At 37.3% G+C, this 17410-nt stretch overlaps 1 protein-coding gene across 3 annotated transcripts in view; it reads right to left on the reverse strand.

Moving 5' to 3' along the window:
• Window positions 1-17410, reverse strand: part of MYPT-75D (Myosin phosphatase targeting subunit 75D) — a 531155-nt gene that overhangs the window by 270553 nt on the left and 243192 nt on the right. For 2 of the 3 annotated variants that reach the window (XM_067787389.1, XM_067787390.1), the window contains exon 2: window positions 3260-3306. The exons of the other annotated variant lie outside the window; for it this stretch is intronic. The gene's annotated coding sequence lies outside the window, so the exon portion shown is untranslated. The remainder of the gene's footprint in view (window positions 1-3259; window positions 3307-17410) is intronic. 3 annotated transcript variants of the gene reach the window in all.

The following is a 17410-nucleotide window of genomic DNA, read 5'->3' on the forward strand; positions in this document are numbered from 1 at the left end:
TACACATTTCATACAACCACATTCCAGGGTTACCCTAGGTTCATTTTCCTACATGGTGATTTTCCTTATTTTGTCTCCATAGCTCTCAACTGAGTATGTAATGTTCGGTTACACCCGAACTTAGCCTTCCTTACTTGTTTTATTTTGATTTCTTTTATTTTATTTTATTTTGTTTTATTTTTTATTGTTTTTTTTTATTTTGTCTTATTTCATTTAATTTGATTTTATTTTGTTTTATCGTTGCACAACATTTAGAAAAGTGTTAGAGTGTAAGCAATCTTTGGAAGAAATCGGGATAGGGCGTGGGATATATCTATATTGGGTCCCAGGACATATGGGAATAGATGTGAACGAAAAAGCGTATGAGCTACCTAACCATGGCGCATCCCTCCAAGCTTGTACCGTAGAGTTTCCAATAAGGCTGGGTGAGATGAAGAGAAGGCGATAGCTGCACATAATGGACCAAGCAGGAAAAGCGTGGACCCAAACGCAGTGCCCTTGCAGGTCTTACAACCTTGTACTAACAAAGTTACTCTTATCATTGAAAATAGGGGACTGTATACTCTTTTCGAGCGTTCTGACAAGACACCGTCTTCTGGTTTCACATGCTTTCAAATTAGACATGGACAGTGCTACCAGATGTTTAGAAGTATGTATTAGTGTGATACAGTGAGTGATACAGCTATCAAAACTAGAAGTAGCAAGTGATATATGTTCTAGAAAGCTTCTAGTGTTTGCCAAGAGGACGGAGTTATTATATAACATAGGTCTGGGTTTTTGATAAGATTTTTCAGTTCGTTCGTTAAACAAACTTCTAGTAACACTATGAACGCCTTGAGCCTATGTGAGCTTCTCACGGGCCGGACTGTTCAACTCAACCTAACCTATCGGTGTAATATTGGTTTGCTATCAACGTGTTATCGGTTTGTTTTCGAAATTTTATCGATAGCAACGACTTTCGTAGTGCCTTCGTTCTGTTATCGGTTTATAATAGGCTTATTATTGAGGAGTTTTCGGTTCGACTTGTTAATATCGATGCCTTATCGTTTTGTTGTCGGCTTTAATTTTGATACCGAAATTAACGGCGAGTTGTCGGTTTGCTATAAGTTATGGATATCATTGTTATTGATAACCAACCGATAATTCGTTGATAACAAACCGATAACACGCCAATGACTCACGAGTAAGAAACTAGTAGCACTTCGATAACAAATCGTTAACTTTTCTATAAAAGGGCGGTCAATTTTCTACAACGAATTAAACTTTTAAATAACAAATTTATTATTTTGGCCTAGAAGGTTCAATGTGGTCATATTAACACATTCCCGGGATGGTCGCGCTAATACCTTAGCAAACGACCATCGATGTTGAAAACCTTCGGGGACAACAACAACATATTTTACAGTACCATAATACAGAGTAGACCTAGTAAGATAATTGTTTTAACTGAAAATATTAGTTTTGAATAAGATTTAAGTCGGTAGTCGAGGCCCTATGCTCCAATAGGAGTTGAGGAAGATGATGATGATGATGATGATGATCAGTTTTGCGAACTGTTATTTACGATCTCTGCTTACAACTATTCTGCACTGGCAAAAGAAGTCAAAGGGTTTCAGCAACAAACTTTTTCGCAACATATTTCCTTTGCTGGTACATGCATAGTTAAATCCACTCATTTGCACGCACGTATGTGCGTATGCATGCATGAACATGAAACAGGCATTCTCCACCCACTGCGCGCTATTGAGATTCGGTGAAATTGATCGAATTATGGTTAATTCGACCAAGAACTCGGTCAAGCGAACAAATTAGTTTAGTCATTTCAACAGAATAGAAATTGTCGCTCTTAAGTTAACAAAATTTTGTAAAATTGACAGATTCTTAATCAATCTAACAGATTTTTCTGTTAACACAACTGATCTTACAGGTAATTTCAACGGCGATCAACTGTCAATACATGAGCAAATTTCAAAAAGAATTTTACGCTCACTGCGCTCTCTACTTTATACTTATGACGATGGTGCCACTTGTTAAAAAAAAAATTGTAAGAAAAATTAAAAAGGAGCACGACGCAAATTGGAAGAGAAGTTCGGCTTAAAATCTCTTCGGAGGTTATCGCGCCTTACATTTATTTATTTATATGACAACATAGGTACTTTCATACAAAGCTGTCACAACAACTTTTTTTTTGTTCTTTTGACTACTAAAACGGTCAATTACGAATCAACGATTTGTACGCAGTTGATTCAACATCTTGGTACGATGGATAAAAATTGACAGAAATTTAGGTTGAATTGACCCGTATTTCGGTTGATTTTAAGAGTCTTTTTCTTTCAGTGTGGGAGACTTTTGGGCGGGTGTTTGTTACCGTTACAGCATTGTCATTTACACTATATGCAAGTGCAATAAATTTAACTTGTGTACAATTTATCTATTTTGCGCATAAGATACAATACGCTTGCGATTTATTATATGCACGATTAGCTATATGAACGATTTTGTTTATTTTTCCATTTTTTATTTTCTCGTTCCATTCACAAGCTGTATGCATTTTGTTGTGTTGTTGACAATTTTGGTTACAAATTGAGGTTTTTATACCAAGTTTCAATTAGCACACAAAATATTCCATTCTTGATCGCCTATGTGCCTATGTATACATACGTATATCATGTCTGCTCGTAGAAATTCGAGTACCCAAATAAATTTTTTTACAAAAGTTGGTGGAAGAAAAATAATAAGAACATACTACATGTTACACATATTACAGAATTTTTTGGCTCCGCTGGTTTTTAGCCATATATGTATATGTAGATCATAGACTGGGTCGATTTATTAACCGATATAGCGGCATCGATTTTTCGATATGATTTGGGCTCAGGAAAAAAAGTTCCACTACGCATACCCAAAATAATAATTTTGGAGCCTGCGAAATTTCATTTTTTTTTACTTTTTTTCGACTTTAATTTTTAAGGTTTTTTCATGACCTACTACAAAAATTTTCATTTGATTGTAGCATTTTCATGTGTACCCTCTCCGACCCAAAAATGTCCACTAAAAACGTTGTCGAGAACAGTTTTTTGAAAAAAAAAATATTTTTGGGTCGTACAGGGTATACATATGAAAATTTTTTTAGTAGGTCATGAAAAAAACCTTAAGGCCCGAAAATTATTTTTTTGGGTATGCCTACAGGTTAATAGATATATTTTCAATTCCTGATTCATGGAACGGCGTAAAGCTAATCAAAATTGATAACACTTACGATTAAAAAAGTTATTTCGGCAGTGATGAAGACTACAGTCCATAGATCTAAAAGAAGATGAAAGAAAATAAATTTTAGCATTAGGTAGAAAAAATTCTAACTCTATTAAGTAACTGCGGTTGAATCGTAGGGCTCCATTCAGTATTGCGAACGATAGCTCAGACGTACGATTCGTCCCCAAACAATTTCGTTACCAATGGTGGTTCTTTATCATTTTCGCTCGGTGCTTACGTTGCTTACTTTATATCAAACAGAAAGGCTAAAGCAATCGTTTAATATAGTCCAAATACACTAGCGATTCGTCTCTGAGGCGAAACGAACGTTCGTTTTCAGACCCTTAATAATATTATTGTAAAGAATTTTGGGAAATTCCGATTCCGCCTTCTACTATCCTTCAAATCACTGAACGGTTAAATAAATAACTCAAATATTCAATATAGAAATATCTCCTTTATTTACAACTCTACTGAAGTAGTAGTACTTCGCAATTTCAATACTCGCGTACTTCACTAAAAGCGCGCTTGCGTCGCGCTGCTAGAATTTTGTTACGCTCCGCTGCTTTCCACCGAAGTTTGCGCCTGCAACATCTTTACTCTTCGATCAGTCTTACTTTTATCTGCTGTCTACATATGTGTATGTGAAGTAATCTCGTCACCTAGATTAGCTGGTTATGTGTATGGAATATTCGTCATTGCCTTCTATTTATGTGTGGCTGCTTGCTTTGATGTGTACATGTACATTTATTTGGTAGCAGCATAGTGATGTATAGAGCTGCTTATATTCGCCACATTATTTTAAACGTGAAAAATCGGATACGTGTAGCATTAGAAATAGTTGATAAAAATCATATATGTAATACTCCTATATTGCTAATAGAAAATGCTCGCCATGTGTTTTGAATTCGAAATGAAAACAAGACAGCCTATAAAATTTGTCTGATGGTAGCAGCATAAGTGTGACAAGAAAAAATTTTAATTTAGGTACATTCGATTATTGAATACAAAAACACTATATCGGCACTCTGATGTTTGGGAATGTACCCAGCAATATAGGAGTATTACATATATGATAAAAATTATGTCAAATAGTCGATAACAATTACAATATAAAGTTCATTGCATTATTACTTGTCGATTGATTACTGATCATACCTAATTTGTAGAATAATATAATCCGTCATGCCTACCACTTTTATCGCCTATCCAAACAACTCACCCACATTTGCGCGTTTCGCCGGCCCTGCTTGAATGTTAAGATCATTGTGAATGATGACAAAGTGTGATCTCTTCTGCATAAATGTCAAAATTCCAAAGTGATTGGATCACCTGATTCGTATTTGACTATCGCTGTCTCATTCTGTATCTCTTTCTATCACCCGCTGAAGATAGGCGCCGCCATATTGAACAGCCTGTCAAAACGCTGAAAAGTAGCCATATTGAACAGCCTGTCAGGCAGTTGACAGATAAGAGATCACACTTTGTCATCATTCACAATGGTTAAGATGTCCCCAAATGTCTCTCCTCATCATCATGATAGATTATAGCCGTTTCGTAACAATTCACGCCAGCTGTCCCTGTTTCGCGTAAACCAGGCATCGGCAAGTTGGAAATGCAGATGTGTTAGTGAGAGCGCGATAATCGCGCACATCACTTGATGCGTCGGTTTGCGTAGATCATTTGCTTATTAGCAAGCAACAAGGCAAGATCGTTTGTTATTATATTTTTAATGCGCACAATGGGAAGCAAAATGTTTATACAATTAAATACATTGGCACATAATCATAGTCAAAATAAAATAGATTTTAAATTTAGTTGCAACTTTTCGACATTTTCTATGAGCTATCTGTCAAAAAAACTGAAACTAAATTTAAAACCTATTTTATTTTGACTATGATTATGCGCCATTGTATTTGCGCAAAAAGGTTGGTCAATATTAAATATTTTTCGCTTGTGCGCATTGAAAAAATTAACAAACGATCTTTGCTTGTTGCTTGCTAATAACATCGTCAACATTGCGAGCGACGCACACAATAAATGTTGCTGCGCCAAATGATCAGTGACTACTAAACTAAAGAGAATAAGAATACGTGGGAATTGAGTGTGCACAATTGTGCCACTAAATGCCGATGCCTGGCTTAAACTGACGTCAAATTGAAGACCAAGGGATATCAAGTCCTCCTTCACCTTACTCTCTAAACTTAAAGGAGGTTTTCCCCTACCTCTGCTTGCAAGCACGTGTGTCTTTACCCATTTAATGTGACCTGAGCTGCGAAGCCTTTGTGTTTTTATTCGTTGCACTATCTTCATATTTGTGCAAAGCTCATACCGCTCATCATTGTACCTTCTTATATTTTGTACTCGCAATCAAAATAGCTATGGAAAACGTTTTCGAGAATATTTTCGAAAAACTCGAACTTTTTTTGAGTATGCAGTTTTGCAACACAATAAATTTTGGTATAAAAAAGTGCCAGTTATAGGTCTCACACATTTCGCCTTGATTTTTGACCCGAAGGGTAGCTCAGATTTTCTTCCTTATAAAAAATAACGATATTGCCCTTCGTATGGCAGAAAATATAAAACATCTCCGAAAAAAAACCAATGAGAAGTGTGAAAGACCTATAACTTGTTCTTTGTTAAACTAGAATTGTTAGGGCTACAAAACTGCATACTCAAAAAAATTCAGAAACTCTAAATGAAAAGTTCAAAATTTTCGTAAAATTGTATCGAATTTTATTGTATTTTTTAGACCAAGGGAATTGTTCAGTTGAGTTATTAATTAGAGCTTTTTTGGTCGTTCAATTTAAAGCAAAAACCTTAGTTTTTCTTTTTTTCCTCCGACGCGTTTCGACACGAAATTGTTTTTTCTTCAGAGGGAATATATATTTAATAAATAAATGTAAGGCGCGATAACCTCCGAAGAGATCTAAAGCCGAGCTTCTCTTCCATTTTGCGTCGTGCTCCTCTTGATTTTCCCTACAAATTGGCCGGACGGGACCTACATGATTTTATGCCGACTCCGAACGGCATATGCAAGGCAGATGAGTTTTCACTGAGAGCTTTTTTTGAGAGTGGAGCGCTTGCCAAACACTGCCGAGGGGCGACCCCGCTTAGAAAAATTTTCTTCTAATTGAAAAACCTTATTTCTAAAATTTTTGATGTAGCTTTGCCCGGGGTTTGAACCCAGGGCATCCGGTGTAGTAGGCGGAGCACGCTACCATCACACCACGGTGGCCGCCATATATTTATATATTTATTTCGACAAAAAAACATAATAAGAACATATTTTCTAAATTATAGTACATACACTACTGTGGGTCGATTTTTATGGACGAAAGTGAACCGATATCGCGTCATCGATTTTTCGATAGGATTTGGGCTCAGGAAAAAAGTTCCACTACGAATACCCAAAGTAATAATCTTGGAGCCTGCGAAATTTCATTTTCTTTACTTTTTTCGACTTTGATTTAAAAAAATTTTCATATGTGTACCTATACCCTGTCCGACCCAAAAATGTCCGCTAAAAACGTTGGCGAAAACAGTTTAAAAAAAAAATATGAAAATTTTTTTAGTAGGTCATGAAGAAAAGCTTAAAAATCAAAATTAAAAAAAAAGTCTAAAAAATGAAATTTCGCAGGCTCGAAAATTATTTTTTTGGGTATGCGTACTGGAATTTTTTTCCTGAGCCCAAATCCTATCGATAAATCGATGGCGCGATATCGGTTAATAAATCGACCCACCCTAACATACACACTAGGGTGGCCCTTATATTCCAAAGTGTTCCGATTCTAGATCTCACCCCCTAGAAATATGCGAATAGCCTAAAAAATAGAATATACAAAGTTTTAGGTCAATCGAAAAAGGGTTAGAGGTGGCGCAAAGAGCTTGAAGTCCTGAAAAATTACGAATTTTTTCAATTTCTTAAATTTGGCCAACCGTACTTCATTTGTTATAGGCGAAACGTAATTTATCGTGTCATTTGTAAATTCTAGAGATATTTGACTTTCAAATAAATCTAAGACAACAAAAATTGGTCAAATAATAATAAAGTTATAAAATAAATTATGCCTTAAACACGGTGTCATTACTTCAAGAATGTGTATAGGTATAATGAGTATAAGTAAATGAGTTTGTTTCAATTTTTTTTTATTACAAACTTTTTCGAAAATATATTTTTAAAACATATAGATATATCTTGTGAAAATTTAGCTCACACGTATATAATATGATATTGTGGCGAATATTAGCAACACTAAGGGATACTATAATATCTAAGCCGATGCTAAGCAGTGACTTGTATGCACATCAATAAATCAATCATTATGTCTACATATATGTACGTACACGCAGCGGAGAAGAGACGCACAAACACATGCATATATCTTATCTGCGATGCTCCCAAACATAGGCAATTATAATTGTGCAAGTATCAGTCACATCTACACGCGCATATCAGAAGCTATAAATGTAGTAATTTTATAGCTGATAACTAAGTTGTAAATTCTAGAAATGAAAGCGCCTAGAAGTATGCGAACGAGAAATCACAGACATTAAAAGGCAGCAACAGTAGAGGCACGACAATCAGTTTGATTTAAGCAAGCTAAGTATTAGTTGTGACGTATCAGTGTTATTGTGAAGTACTTTAATAAAGGCCATTTTGCATTATTGAATATTAGATTTATTTATTCAACAGTTTAGCGTTACCAACGTTAGCAGAAAGTTGCAAATAAGCGGATGTTTAGGTCAGGACCTAAATATCTTTATACTGCAAACACGGCCACCCTAATATATAACTTATTTAGTGCAAATACATTCTCACATCCTTTCATGTACTGCACACCCACATGCATACACATTCATGTATGTTCATCACATATATTCAACGTTAGCACGGGTAACTGAGTTTTCCATCGGATAACAAATATCCATTGGAAAACCCTCGCACGATCTCCGGTTCGACAACACGGAGATCACTTTCCATTTTCTGTTCTATTTCAACCAAGGAGGAAGAAAGTCGCTGCTGCTGTCACGCCACATCATATACCAAAGCACGCACCGTGCGAGAATATACATTTGGTCCTTTCTCACCGTGAGATTTTTTTACAAGCGACAAGAACTTTACATATACAGTCACACAGAAAAGGCAAATCAAGATTATCTATTATAATTTTTGGCACAACAAACAAGACCTTCGAGATAGAGCAGCATTTGGAATAAAAACAAAATCATCTTTGCAAACCATCTACCAAGCATAGATAGCCGCAACAACAAACAAGGTATGTGGTTATAATTTACAGCGCACAATTTTTTTTAAGTGAATTAAGTGTTAAAAAGGCCTTTTGTCTATCAGCATTATCCCCCCACCCGCGGTAAGGTTTTGCTGACACAGCTTAAGGTAACATAGTGCAGAATTTTTAGTAGAAACAATATTAATTTTAACTTAAACTGCACTATTTTCGGTTTCACATAACCATACATTCTTTTTAGATTCGTTGTTTGTTAATTTTCAACAACAACAACAGCACTTCACTTTGGTTCACATACCCAACAAAAAATTCGGCAATAATTTTAACTGCTTATTTGTTGCTTATTATTTTTACACTTTGCCTTATTTTTTGTGGTTAACATATACTGGATTAACACAACGAAGTCCAGGTTTTTTGTTGTAAAAAATAACTATTACATCTGTGTGGGTGGCGAATCGGCATTTTTGATATACATCCGCGCATACAAAATTACACTAAAAGAAATAGATAATGAAAATTTAAAAAGTGCATTGCATTTTAGTCTGCGTTTGCTTTTGTTGCCCTCCTTTCTCTAGCTCTTTTCAGTAGCTTAGCTAGTTATACGAGTCGGTGGAATTTTAACACCTATTATTACGCAATTGAGGGTTTTCACCTCAATTGCGTTAATATTTTGCTAGGTATACGAGTCGGTGGGTTTCTACCACCGATCAATACGCAACTGAGGGTTTCTACCTTACTTGCGGTAGCACTTAGCTAGGTATACGAGTCGGTGGGTTTCTATCACCGATCAAAACGCAACTGAGGGTTTCTACCTTACTTGCGGTAGCACTTAGCTAGGTATACGAGTCGGTGGGTTTCTACCACCGATCAAAACGCAACTGAAGGTTTCTACCTTACTTGCGGTACTTAATTACATAACACTAGCTGAGCAGAGAGGGCAACAAGAGGTTTTTACCTCAAAAGTATACATTAAATCTTCCGGATTTCTATCTGTATACATATCATAAGTAAAAATGGATGCATACATACTTTTTGCTGAGGAAATTGTCGAATTCGAATCAGATATCGGTAACGTGACTGATCTCGATAAACACACTCTTTCCTTTCAACAAGAAGAGTTAAAAAATATGTGGTAAAAACCAAAAATGCTTATGACGCGTTAATCTCCGCGGGTTTGTCCAAAGATGAAATTAAAGCCATACAAAAGAAGCATAAGCTTTCTATGGCTAGTTATTTGAAATGTATGTCTGCTATGTCGGCTCAGACAGAGACCCTTAATAAAGCAGAAACAGAGAAAATTTACCAGCCTGCCCAAAAACAGACTGATCGCAAACACCATCTTCGCCTCCCTCCATGTGATACCGAAGTCTTCAAGGGTGACTATTTGTCTTGGCCAACATTCCGAGATATGTTTACGGCCATTTACATTTCGAATGACGATATTTACCTGATTGAGAAACTATATTACCTCAGTCAGAAAACAAAGGGGGAGGCCAACGAAATTGTTAGCAACGCACCTGTCACAAATGAAGGGTTTGAAATAGCGTGGAAGAACCTCACTGAAAGGTATGAAAACAAGCGTAGTTTAGTTAAGGCTCAGCTCGACACTGTCTTCGGAAACCTATTGAAACGGATTGCGGTAAATCTATTAAAGATTTACAATTAAAATTAAATAGTTGCATGAATGCATTAAAAGGGCATAAGATAGATTTATGGGATGCACTTTTTGTGTACCTTTGCGCAGAAAAATTGCCCGAAAGCAGCCTCTCGCTTTGGGAACAGTCTTTGGGGAACAAGACAGAGATAGCTAAATGGGAGGACATGAATAAATTTCTTTCTGACCGATTTCTTGCGTTGGAAAACGTGTCTGGCCATAGAGGCAATAAGACTTCAAAAAGTTTTAAGCCTCATATTACAAAACCAACTCCTGAACCCCAACAAAAAAAGGTTGGCAGCTTCCAAACAAGCGTCAAGAAATTTAATTGTAAAATGTGTCACACAAATGAGCATAAACTACGGAACTGCACGAAATTCCTTAAACTTTCACCTGCTCGTAGAGTCGATTTTATTAAGAGCAATAATAGCTGCCTGAATTGTTTATCGTCTGGACATACTGTGTCGAAATGTACTAGTTCTTATAACTGTAGTACATGCCATTCTCGACACAACACGCTCCTACATATACAAAAAATTCAGCAAAAAGCAGCAGTTCATACAAGTAAGGAAGATGATACCCCTTCAACATCGCGACAAGCACGAGAGAGGCAAAATTCAAAGTCCAATGACAAGCAAACCTCCAATGTGCAATCTTGCCATGCGCATAATACCGCTGGTGTACTGTTAGGCACCGCTCGTGTCAACATACATTATAACAATACCAATTTTTCAGCCAGAGCTCTAATTGATTCAGGTTCTGAATGTTCATTTATTACCGAACGTCTCAAACGTCGAATTAACCTGCCATCCAAGAAAATTCGCGCTCAAGTTTCCGGTATAACTAACTCATTCTCTGCACAGGTCAAAGAGTCTTGTTCAATAGAATTGCGGTCACTAATTGACCCATTATTTTCTTTGAACACAAAAGTTCTTGTCCTGCCAAAGCTTACAGGGGATCTTCCAACATGCCAGATCAGTGCGATGACCAGACAATCATTCCCTGATCTCGAGTTGGCAGATAAAAGATTCTTTGTCAACGAACCAGTGGACCTAGTTCTTGGAGGGGACATTTACCCTCAAATCATCTTGAACGGATTGCAGAAGAATGTCCTTGGTACGCTCTTAGCACAAGAAACTGTTTTCGGCTGGATACTTACAGGCCGTACAGATGTGCAAGAGCAACCCAAAGAAATCGTCTCCTATTACAGTGACGTATCATTGGATAAGCAATTATCCGCCTTTTGGGAACTGGAAGAAATCCCTAAAAACAAACGCTTTAATGCGGACGAACAATACTGCGAGGAATTATACAGAAGTACCACCACTAGGGATAATACCGGGAAATACACAGTCTCATTACCTTTTAAACGAGAATTTCCCTCCAATATATCCCAAGGGCCTTCTCTTAAAAGAGCATGCCCTCAGTTCTTCCGGAACGAGACACGCCTCGCGAAAAATCCTACTTTACAAACGGAGTACAATCGAGTTGTGACCGAATACGAGGAATTGGGACATATGTCAAGGATCAACAGCTGTGTGCCACCAGACTCCTCTGACCATTATTTTCTACCTCATCACGCCGACATCAAGGACGAAAGTACCTCCACGAAAGTTCGCGTTGTTTTTAACGCATCTAGTCCGACCGCAAACGGAGTAAGTCTGAACGACGTTTTGTATACAGGTCCTACGCTACAAGCTGACCTAACTATTCTTATACTTCGCTGGAGACTTTACAAATATGTCTTCAACAGCGATATCGAGAAAATGTACCGACAAATTATGGTACAACCAAACCAAACCAAATACCAGCGCATAGTATTCCGTACTCGCTCTGAAAGCCCTGTCAGCCTTTACGAACTGAAGACTGTGACATTCGGGGTTAATTGTGCTCCTTATCTAGCAATAAGGACACTTTTACAATTGGCAAAGGACGTCGAAGACACCTTTCCAATTGCATCCACAATACTAAGAGAATACATGTATGTGGATGATATTCTTGCTGGTGGACACTGCATCCAATCAACAATTACTGCCAGAGATCAAATATCTCAGGCATTGCAATCAGCCCGCTTTCCACTAAGAAAATGGACAGCCAATTCCGACCAAATACTAAAGGATATCCCTAAACAGCATCTCCTTAACAAAGATTTCCTGGAATTCGAAGACGCAAGTTCAGTGAAGGCACTAGGAATCAGGTGGAATGCACATAATGATGAATTTTACTTCATCGCAAAACCAATGGAAAATTGCAACACTTTAACCAAAAGAGCGATCTTATCGGCAATCGCTAAATTGTTCGACCCATTAGGATGGCTTGCTCCAATAGTAGTTGTAGCCAAAATAATCATGCAAAACATTTGGCTTGAAGGTACAAAATGGGATGAAGATGTATCACCAACTACTAGGGAACGTTGGAACACCTTTATGGAAAAGTATCATGAAATTAATAACATTGGGATACCGCGCTGGACTCACTTTTCCCCGCACAACAAAGTGGAAATTCACGGTTTTTGTGACGCATCTGAGAAAGCGTATGCCGCGGCGCTATACCTACGAGTGGAAAACAACGACCAAGTTCTGACCAATTTGCTATTGGCAAAAACAAAAGTAGCTCCGGTAAAAACTATATCGCTTCCCCGACTGGAACTATGCGGAGCCGTACTAATCTCCGAAATGATGGAAACAATTCTAACAAATCTCGACTTAGGGAATCCAAAAACCTACTTATGGACCAATTCAACGATTGTACTGGCATGGATACGAAAACCCCCTTGTTCGTGGTCAACTTTCGTAGCACACCGTATCACGAAAATCGTCGAAAAGGTAGGAAAGGATAATTGGCGTCATGTGGGTTCGGGATCAAATCCAGCCGATATGGCTAGCAGAGGACTCCCAGCACATGAACTGGTCAACAATTCCTTGTGGTGGCAGGGACCTTCTTGGTTACAAGAAGACATCTCAAAATGGCCTACACAAGATATATCTTACAACACAACCATCGAGGAGAAACGAGTGCAAGCACATGCAGTAACTACCAAAACGGATTTTGATATTCTGGATAGATTTTCGAACCTACCCCGAGCCTTAAGGGTGATATCTTATGTCTTGAGATTTCTCGAAAGAACTCATCCAAAGACAAAAGATTATTTTAATAAAACGTCATATCTGGTTTCATCAGATGAAATCGAAATCGCTACGCAACGCTTAGTTAAGATGTCGCAACAACAGTTTTATCCCAAAGAATACAAAAATCTGAAGTCAGGCAAGCTAGTAGATTGTAAAAGCGAAGTGCTTCCTCTTGACCCTTTCCTAGACAAGTATGGCATTATAAGGACTGGTGGTCGCATCCGCGCGGCTCTAGACCTACCATACAATGAACGCCATCCAATAATCCTACCTTACACATGCAAATTTTCTCGCCTTTTAGTTCAGTTTATCCATGAAATCTCTTTACATGGAGAAAATCAACTAATGTTTAGGCTTATTAGGACCCAATACTGGATTCCTAGGGTTAAAAATATGATAAAATCCATCATTCACAATTGTAAGGTCTGCACAATCTATAAAAAACGTGTACAAACCCAACTTATGGGTAACCTTCCCAAGGAACGTACCACATTTTCCCGACCATTTACTAATTCAGGGGTAGATTTTGCAGGACCATTCGACATAAAAAATTATAAAGGTAGAGGTTGTCGAATTTCGAAAGGTTATGTCTGTCTGTTTGTCTGCTTTACTACGAAAGCCATACATTTGGAAGCCACGACCGACCTTAGCACCCAATCCTTTCTCGCAGCACTCTCCAGATTTATCGCCAGGCGAGGATGTCCGAAAAATATATATTCCGACAATGGGACTAACTTTGTCGGAGCCTCACGATCACTTAGATCTGAGTTTAAGGCAATTATAGCTGATTCGAGTGAGAACGCATTGTCTAAATATGCTCATCAACTTCTGCAATGGCATTTCATCCCTACTGCCTCTCCTCATATGGGAGGTCTGTGGGAAGCAGGAGTAAAAAGTTTCAAAAGCCACTTTCGAAAAGTGGCAGGTAGGGATAAATATACTTTTGAGGAATTCACAACCCTACTTTGTCGAATAGAGGCTTGCCTCAACTCGCGACCATTAAGTCCAGATTCGAACGACTTAGAACCCTTAACCCCTGGTCATTTCCTGGTAGGCGGACATCTTCTCGCTCCTCCAGAAATAGATTCCAATGAGAATCCTGCCTCCATAGTCAATAGGTGGCATAAATTAAAAGCTTTGCATCAAACCTTTTGCAAAAGATGGAAAAGAGAATATCTCTTAGAAATGCAAAAGCGAGTTAAATGGAAACACCCGAAAGCAAACATCAAAATAGGGGATTTCGTCGTCGTGAAAGACGACAATGTATCTCCAAACGAATGGAGACTTGGAAGAGTGGTCAAACTCCACCCGCGAGCAGATGACCTTGTACGAGTTGTCGACATCACGACTGAAAAAGGTCAAATTACAAGGCCCTTTGCCAAACTGATTCTACTTCCACCAGCCAATGAAACAAGTGGAGAGGTATCCACCGATGACCAAACCGATCCTTAAATTAGGACATTACACTTCTTTAAAATATGTAATGCCACTTCGAATTATCGGCATAAAATAAAAATTTATCGAAACGAAACCCTCGCAGATAGCCAAGCTTATCCGCCACAGAATGAAAAATAATAATTAAAAACATTAACTACAAGCCAAACTACACAACAATCTACAAACAGTGTACCACGTTTTCGTCCATAAGCTGCAGGAAAATAAATTCAATTCGCCATTTTTATTTCAAAAATCAACCATCTTTAATTTCTTCATCAAAATGTACCTAAATAAAAAAGGGTTTAATGTTTCAATTACAAGGTACAACTACAACAACTTCAAAATTTCACGTCACGTTGGTGTAATTGGACAACTACCATACATAAGCATTTTTTTCTTATTCAATTCCATTATTTTTCATTAAAAACCAAATTCGGAAGCAATCGGGTATAAACCCACCACTCGTTCAGAGTATTAATAATGCGTAGCATTGAAATTGCAAAAAATTTTACATCTTTATTTTAAACCGGAATCGAAAATAATATTTTTAGAGTTTAATTGCTGTTTCTTATTGCTCATAATAACTTACAACATTTTGTGTAGGGTATTGGGAGACACAGCAAATGAACCAAAAACAATACAAATAACGTGCTTATTTTCCACTCAAAATAACACAATTGTGCACAAAGCATTTATTTCCGGATTTCCCAATCAATTAAAATGTGCAAACCTGATGGACGAACTCCATTAATTAGTCCTTAAGGTTTATTCTTGCCTACTCTTTGTTGTTGCCTGTGCAGCGACCGGTAATACTGCAACTTAAATCCCTTCTTGGGTGTTAATTGCAGCATAGTGTATATGCATACATATGTACACACAGGGACATCATTTAATTGGCATAATCTGAAAAGAAAGGTAAATACAAGTTAGTGAAATCATACAATTAATGTAAATTACAAAATTCCCCTATGTTTACTTACCGGCATGTTTACATTTCTCTTTTGTCATTTACATGACATTTTCATCTAGGCGGTATGGTATTTCCATAGCGAACATTTTTTTTTTTACACCAATATGGGTGTTTAAGTGGAACATGATCCGTTCCAAATTTTTTTTAATGTTTGTTACTGATTTCACGAATACTTTAGTGAAAACAGTATTACAAAATAAGTACAAATTGCAAGAAAATCGTTCAAAACTCGAAAGGCTTGAATTTTTTCGCAACAAAAATTTTTTCAACTACAATATTTTTACCGAAATCCACAAATTTAGCTGGAAAAGGGTTCCAGGAAACTTTGTGACAAATTAAATCACAAAAATAAAAACCAAATTATAAATTTTCGATCAGATTCGAATATACAAATTTTTATTTATTGTATTCAGTAGAAATTATGAATTAATCACTCGCAAGTGTAATTTATTCATTTTCTATGTATCCAATGCAGAAACACGAAATTTAATACAAAGAAGAGATAGGATGTACTCAGGGAGCACTTAGAAAGTGATCAATAACCTATTGATAAACAGTTGTGCGCTCACGCGGTCATTCTTGCATCACTGCCCGAACTTTGGACAACCCATAAGCACGTCCATGCACATGGTCAATCTGCTATAAGCGCCTGTCAGGGGGTCAATACGAATATAAAGAGTTTCATATCAATATGTATGCCATTCAGCGTTCGCCACCAAACCAAAAATTAAAATTCATATATATTATAACAAAATAAATCCAATCTGGCACGGAGACACGTCCTTTTCGTCTGGATATAACATTTAACCTCATAAAGTTAAAATCTGGAACAGAGACTTGGCCTCTTTGTCCAGATGGAAAATTAATTGTCACATAATCTAACAAAATAAATCCAATCTGGCACGGGGACGCGTCCTCTTCGTCTGGATATAACATTTAACCTCATAAAGTTAAAATCTGGAAGAGAGACTCGGGCTCTTTGTCCAAATAAATACAGTCCAAATATGTATACAGTATAATGTGCGTTGAATTATAACCCGTTCTTGTTTTCAGCTTTAATATGTTGCTTCTTTTTCCTACAGCGGCTACTATATGCAAACAAGTCCGGACGTGATCAGCCAACAAATTTTCATTCAATAATACAAACATATTGTATCCTGTTTTAAGTAATACGTGCGCGTGACCGCTCAGCGTGACTTTCCTTCATTTTAAGATGTTGCTTACCGCAAGGGGGCCGGCATGTTTAGGTCAGGACCTAAATATCTTTATACTGCAAACACGGCCACCCTAATACATAACTTATTTAGTGCAAATACATTCTTACATCCTTTCATGTACTGCACACCCACATGCATACACATTCATGTATGTTCATCACATATATTCAACGTTAACACGGGTAACTGAGTTTTCCATCGGATAACAAATATCCATTGGAAAACCCTCGCACGATCTCCGGTTCGACAACACGGAGATCACTTTCCATTTTCTGTTCTATTTCAACCAAGGAGGAAGAAAGTTGCTGCTGCTGTCACGCCACATCATATACCAAAGGTAAAATATTGTACCAACTTAACACAAAATAAAATTAATTATTGTCATCAGTACTAATATAACTATTTGCCTTTTATTTCTTTTTCCATATCCACACATATATATATATTCTCCGTGCTACCACGCACCGTGCGAGAATATACAGCGGATTTGCAGTAAATTCGTT

The sequence above is a fragment of the Eurosta solidaginis genome, chromosome 5, assembly GCF_040869045.1.
Source record: "Eurosta solidaginis isolate ZX-2024a chromosome 5, ASM4086904v1, whole genome shotgun sequence".
Lineage (NCBI taxonomy): Eukaryota > Metazoa > Arthropoda > Insecta > Diptera > Tephritidae > Eurosta > Eurosta solidaginis.